The sequence below is a fragment of the Cupressus sempervirens genome, chromosome 7, assembly GCF_028749045.1.
Source record: "Cupressus sempervirens isolate cs-2001-9-10 chromosome 7, ASM2874904v1, whole genome shotgun sequence".
In the NCBI taxonomy this organism is placed as follows: Eukaryota; Viridiplantae; Streptophyta; class Pinopsida; order Cupressales; family Cupressaceae; genus Cupressus; species Cupressus sempervirens.
The window spans coordinates 926,584,308-926,590,701 of NC_143124.1; positions in this window are offsets into that span (position 1 = coordinate 926,584,308).

A 6,394-nucleotide genomic window follows, 5' to 3' on the forward strand; every position below is an offset into this window, starting at 1 on the left:
GGAAGGATAAACACAAGACACGTATTAGACCATTGGTACTATTAAGTATGCAAATTTTAAAGATATCTTTGATCAGAAGATATTTGCCATTTTGATATCACGTATGGCATCAATTGTATTGGCCTTCATAATATCACCATATGACATTCACCAAAATTTTGAGTAATGGTCTCCAGAATATCAATACTTGATATTCACCATTACTCAATAAGGCAATGGTCTCCAAAATATCAACATATGATATTTACCATTTTGATATCACATTTGAGTATTGGTCTCCAAAATAACAATATATGATATTCAAAGGTTAAAGAAAAAAAATACAAACACTCCCAATAGTCCTTTGATTGGCTTAGATTTCACTCTTTTGGGACTAAAGGGTTCTAAATGGTTTTGTTGAGTTGTAATTTGGTGGCAGAAGTGTCCTGTGTTATCTATGAGGCCACTCTGGTCACATTATTTTGGTTGGTGACCTGTTTCACCTTTGGTCTGTTGTATCTTTTGTTTGGGCTCCATTGAACATATTTTGATATGTAAAGGGTTTCAAACACCCTTCAAAACTTGTTTTCATTAATAAAAAACAATATATGATATTCACCAAATACTCTTTTAGTAATGACCTTCAAAATGTTGAGATGCAAGATACTTACCAAGAATTATGAGTAAAAGTTTCCAAAACATCAATTTGTATTACATTCACCATTTACTAAAAATATGTTTATAAAGTATGTGCACATGCATTCTCATAATGCTTACCATATAAACATCCACCATGCAAAGTATAATCTATCATGATCTACATAGACATTGTAAGATATCCATTACAATAAAAAATAAGTTATATTAAGATCGTCACCTTTCAATAACTTCTGCAAATACAAGTGACATCATTTGGAAGTCATGACTTCCTCGTGATGTACACAGGGGGTAGGCCCATTAAAATCTCAGTCACGAGGTATATTCATAAATCACAATCCTCTTAATTGCTACAATTTATTGATCACTGAAGAATACATCTCAACATGGTTTACTCCCTCTCAATAAATATGATCGAGATTATCGAAGGTTGATTGAATCATATTCTCTATCTGCTCTCTCTCTTTCAAAGTTACCTCTAATGAAATGTCAGACTCCCTCTAATCATTAGTCTTCTGAGCTTCTTATCCAAACTTGCTTCTGTTGGAGTGTCAGAATCTCTCTGAATATGATATCAATCATTTTTCCTATAATAAGAATCTCAAACGAAAAGATCAAGGCGCATAGCTCTTATAGTACGTATAGAAATACATATAAGAGATTCACTACAAAAATATTAGTTCTCAAGATTTAATAATTATAAAATACTTATCTATGTTAAAGGATGATGCTAGAATAACGAATCTCCTTACGATTTGGGACAGAAATATAATATTAGGGAGTTTCTCCACATAAAGTCTCTCCTTCATATACTTTTATATTCTACTATCTTCCATTCACTCGTTCTCATTTTCTTACTTCCATTTGATTCATTTAAATTTCTTTTATATTTTTCATTGTAACTTTTCACACAAAGGTTGTGACTTTTAAAAGCTTAATCATACCTTATATTCACACTTTCCCTTTATGGTACAACGACTCATACTAATCAGACTCCTATCTTTCACCACCTTCATATTCAACCAACCGTGATGGGTCCTTGCTCTCGTGGCATATGCGGCTCCTCGTGAAATGTTTGCTTAAACTTCTTTTGTAATGTCTATGTGGAAGAGTTGCTACATGGTGAGATGGTTATAATCCATATGTCACCTCAGTGACCATGTGTGAGATGTAATTTTTTTTAGTGTTTGGATACATACTTGCTAACTTGAGATCTTATGTTCCTTCTCTGTATATCTGCGAAGAAAAAAAATGCACATAACATATTCCTTGTACTTAAAAAACAAATCCAATACGAAAGAGCACACTTCATATTGTCTTTGTCCATTGTTGCTCTCTACTTGGCTTCCTATCCTAACTTAATTTCACACGGTTTTCATGTGCAACTTTGTTGCTCATTGTACGCGGACTTCTTGTATATTTCTCCTTGCTAATGCTTTATGAGACGACAAATTTACTTGCATTTAACAATTTCAGTAATCAATTTCTTGCTTCCTACCAGCTGTATTACCAATCTCTCCAGCTTCGTAGGATTGAGCAATATTGCCTATGGTTGACGGCAAATTTAGTTGCATTTACCAATTACAGTAATCAATTTCTTGCTTCCTACCAATTTTATTACCAATCTCTCTAGCTTCGTAGGATTGAGCAATATTGCCCATGGTATCATCGTTTGCATGCGTCTGTAGCCTTTGCTTGCCCCTGTTTATATCCGCGCCTCCTGTGCTCTTGCTTGTAGCAAAGTATGCACTCGTTCTTGACCCACAAGTTCGAACTAGTACATTCCATGGATACATAGCTCTTGTTTGCCTATATACAATAATCAGCCTAATGATATTTGAAGGGGCACACTTAATGTTCTTGGAAGGCTTGATTAATATTCTCTTAAATTTTACTTTTGAATGATGATATCCCTTCATGCCATTGTTAAAGTTTGTTTTCTCCCAATTTGGGCTCTAAAGGGTAAGCAATTATAATGAATGTTTATGAAAGTTCCCTCCAACCTCTCAGTGTTATATTATCATATGATTAAATAGGCAAATAACTTTGGTTTGAGTAACTATCACTTATATATTGGGGTTGAATCTAATTAATGTAAATGCATGTACACCACCCGTTACACCAATTATATGCTCATCTACTAATTTTAAGAATAGCTGTGTAATTCGTCTTTAAATAAATGCCGACAACTGCCCATGTTCTAGTCTTTGTTACAAATCTAATCATCAGATGAGCTAGCTATAGAGCTTATCACTCTAGGAAACCAATGCCACTTATGTAAAAATATAAAATATTGTGTTATTTTATATTTCTCTTTTTACTATGCTCAACTAGTTCTTAGGTCCTTCCTTTTGCATTTGCAACCTAGCTCTGATACCATGTTAATTTTCAAAGAATTGCTCCAAATGTAATAGGAGTGTCATAATGTTTGGTATGTACTTTCCAAATAGCAACACCTCTATTTGTATGAGGAATAAACCAAGAGAAGAGACATGTCCCTTCATGGGACATTCCTATTCATCAATATAATTAATATATGACAAACTTAATATTACACACACACACACACACACACACACACACACACACACACACATCATTGTAATTATATTAATTTCTTTTTGATCTCACAAGTTTATCCTATTAAAGCTACCATAACATCAAGGCAAGGGGCAATATTGTTCATAAGGACCAATCCATTGCTAGGAAAACCGCAATCAACCTTAGAGACTCAAGTAAACTAGTGCTCATGGCATAAACACAAAAAGTGCCAAAGAAGGGAAAGAACAAACCACCAAGAGAGTGGAATTCTTACCAAAGCCATCAAAACCATCCTCCTCTCATCAACATCCTCCCCCTAGAAGTCTTATAATTTGAAAATCCACATAGCCCACCCCCTTGCACCGATTCTTTCTCAAAACCATGTTGTAACCTGATATGTTATGATTTCTACACAAATATTATATAGAAAACATGAGAAAATGAGGGGGCAAACATAGACTACCCTTATAAAAGACAAGTAGAGTTACAACTAACAAATAAGTAGTTTAAACAAATACAACTCTTGGGACATATTCCATCAGCTACAAAGATAACATAAGAATTTTGAGGTGAAGCGACACATCCATTATTTGTTGATAACATAATTATTTTTCACCCCTCAACCTTAATTTTCTTCAACTTGCACAACATTAGTCTATTCACTTGTACATTGTACGAAATGTGCACCAAAGCTTGAACGAGGATACTAAATAACATGAAAGATCCTCTTGCATTGTGCTTTGTAGATTTTGTTTGTGAAAAAGTCTAGAGATGTTAACTCCCTTGAAAAGTCTAAGTCAGCCTTGCTCATTAGATGGACACTATTAATTATTTAATTTGTATTGAAGAAATTATTATATAATAAAAATATTAGGTTTCATAAGACTAAAGACAATTAGATAATTAGTGCTTAGAGCAAATTTGCAAGCATGAGTCAATTTTGGGTGTCTATAACCGATTCATAGGGTCTTTAAGTGGACTTTAAGAGTAGGAAAGAGTTTTGATATGTTCAGAAGAAGAGTTATGGAACAACCTATTTTGACACGTATTATTAAGTTATTTCAAGTAGATTATGATGCTAGTGACAACACTATTAGGGTTGTTTTCAACCATGAAGGAAAACTCTAATCTAGTAAGAGTTTTATACTACAGTTTAGGAATTGAGGAAGTAGGGACGTTATCTTTTGCCTAAAGATGTTATTTTGTTTATTGATCATCAAACTTAACAATATTGGAATAGCCAAGGAAATTTGAATCAAAGATGTTTTAAATAGGTTGAGTTTTTGCAAAGTTGCAACATTGTTTTGAGGCACGAGATTGGAAAATATAATAGGGTTGCAAATGCCTTGAGTAGGAAGAATAATTTTTTAACAAAGATAAAAATCAAAGTTGTGTTCTAGGAACTCAAAAGTTTGTATTGAGAATTTTGATTTTGGTGAGGCTTGGAAAGTTTGCACAAAACCAATTACTTTAGATTGGACAAGATGGTTGGATTTTATAATCCAAGATTTGATGTTATTCAAATGCAATCAATAATGAAAAATCTAGAGAGTTCCATGAGGGAGAACACAATGAAAGAGAAGCATAATGGAGGATTGGTTGGACACGTAGGTCAAGATAAGACCATAGGTCTAGTTAGTGAGGCTTATTATTGATCACAATTGCAACATGATGTTATGAAACTTGTGCAATGTTGTAGAATATGTTAGATGGAAAAAGGACCAAGTAGAATACAAGGTTATGTTAGTCATTGGCCATACCAAAGAGGAAATGAGAAAACACTACTATGAACTTTGTTCTTGGTTTACCATGGACTCTAAGAGGACATGGTTCCATTTTTGTGATGACAAACATGTCCTTTAATATCCAAAACTTTTATTCCTTGTAGAAACACATATGATTTTAATCACGTGGAGATTTTTTTTTCCAAAGAAGTGGTGAGACTACATGGTCTTCCAAGATCATAGTTTCAAATCAAGATATGCTAAAGATAGATTTTAAGTTTAGCTTAGTTCGCCATCCAAAGACATATTTGTAGATATTATAGATGAATAGGAGTCCGAAAAAATCACCACTCTAGATTATATATGGAAGTAGTTCTAGAAATGCTTCATAATTAAGAAAGTCAAAAGTATTGTCAAAGATAAAGACTCTGTGAAATGTTTAAAGAATTTACATAAAGAGGTGATAAGTATTTTATAAATAAATATTTAGTATAAAGCTTAGGAGAATAAAAAAAATAAGATCCAAGAATTTTAAATTGGAGATGAAGAAGTTTGAACCATGCAAAATCCTAAAGAAACACAATTCAAGAAATTATTTTGAAGTATAGTTTCCTAGTGGACTCAATATTTCACCTGCATTTCATATTTTAGATTTGACAATGTATCATGAACGAAGTATTAAATATGAGATAGAAGAAGCACAATAGGATATTCTAGCACCTACTTCAACTACAGAGGAGATAGAAACCATCTTGGATAGTCACGTTGGTAGAAGCACAAGAAATAGAAAATACAAAGAGTACCTAGTCAATGGACAAGAAAGTACGTTGATGATTAATCATGGCTATCAAAGGAAGAGGTAGATTGTCTTGGTTTTCCTTTATATACCTTAGATGTGACAAAGTCATAAAATCACCTCATGTATTTGATGTAGGGGCATCCAAGGTGTAAGAGAAATCTTGCATCACCTAAACAAATATTGTCTAGTTTTCGAATCGGCCATGGTTGCTATATTTTGGCAAGTTTACTATTTTTAGTAAGTATTTTGTTTGAACATAAATTGTTCAAATTCCTTCCCTGGAGGTTCATTTTGGACATATAAGTCTACCAATAAAGTTTTGTAGAGAAATTCTATAGGTTTTTAAAAAATGGTTATAGTAGAAAATTGGGTTCATGGTTCAAAATTCTCGTCTTTTAAAAGTTGCGACATCAAGAGTCAAGTTTCGATACAAAAGGAAGAGACAAAATTCACTTAATATAAGAAATTGAAGCATTGGGTGCCAAAATGTGAAAACTTGACTTTAAGAATATTCTAAGATAGTTATTAGTGCTAGATATACATGGATGAAGATGGATTTGACTTAGTTTGATAAGGGTAACTTGCGGCTTCATCTTGTAGATTGTTGTAATGGGTATGCCAATCTTATTGTAGCATTGTTTTGTTTTTTAATATAGTAATGCCATTTCATTGAAGATAATAGAATACAAGTTTT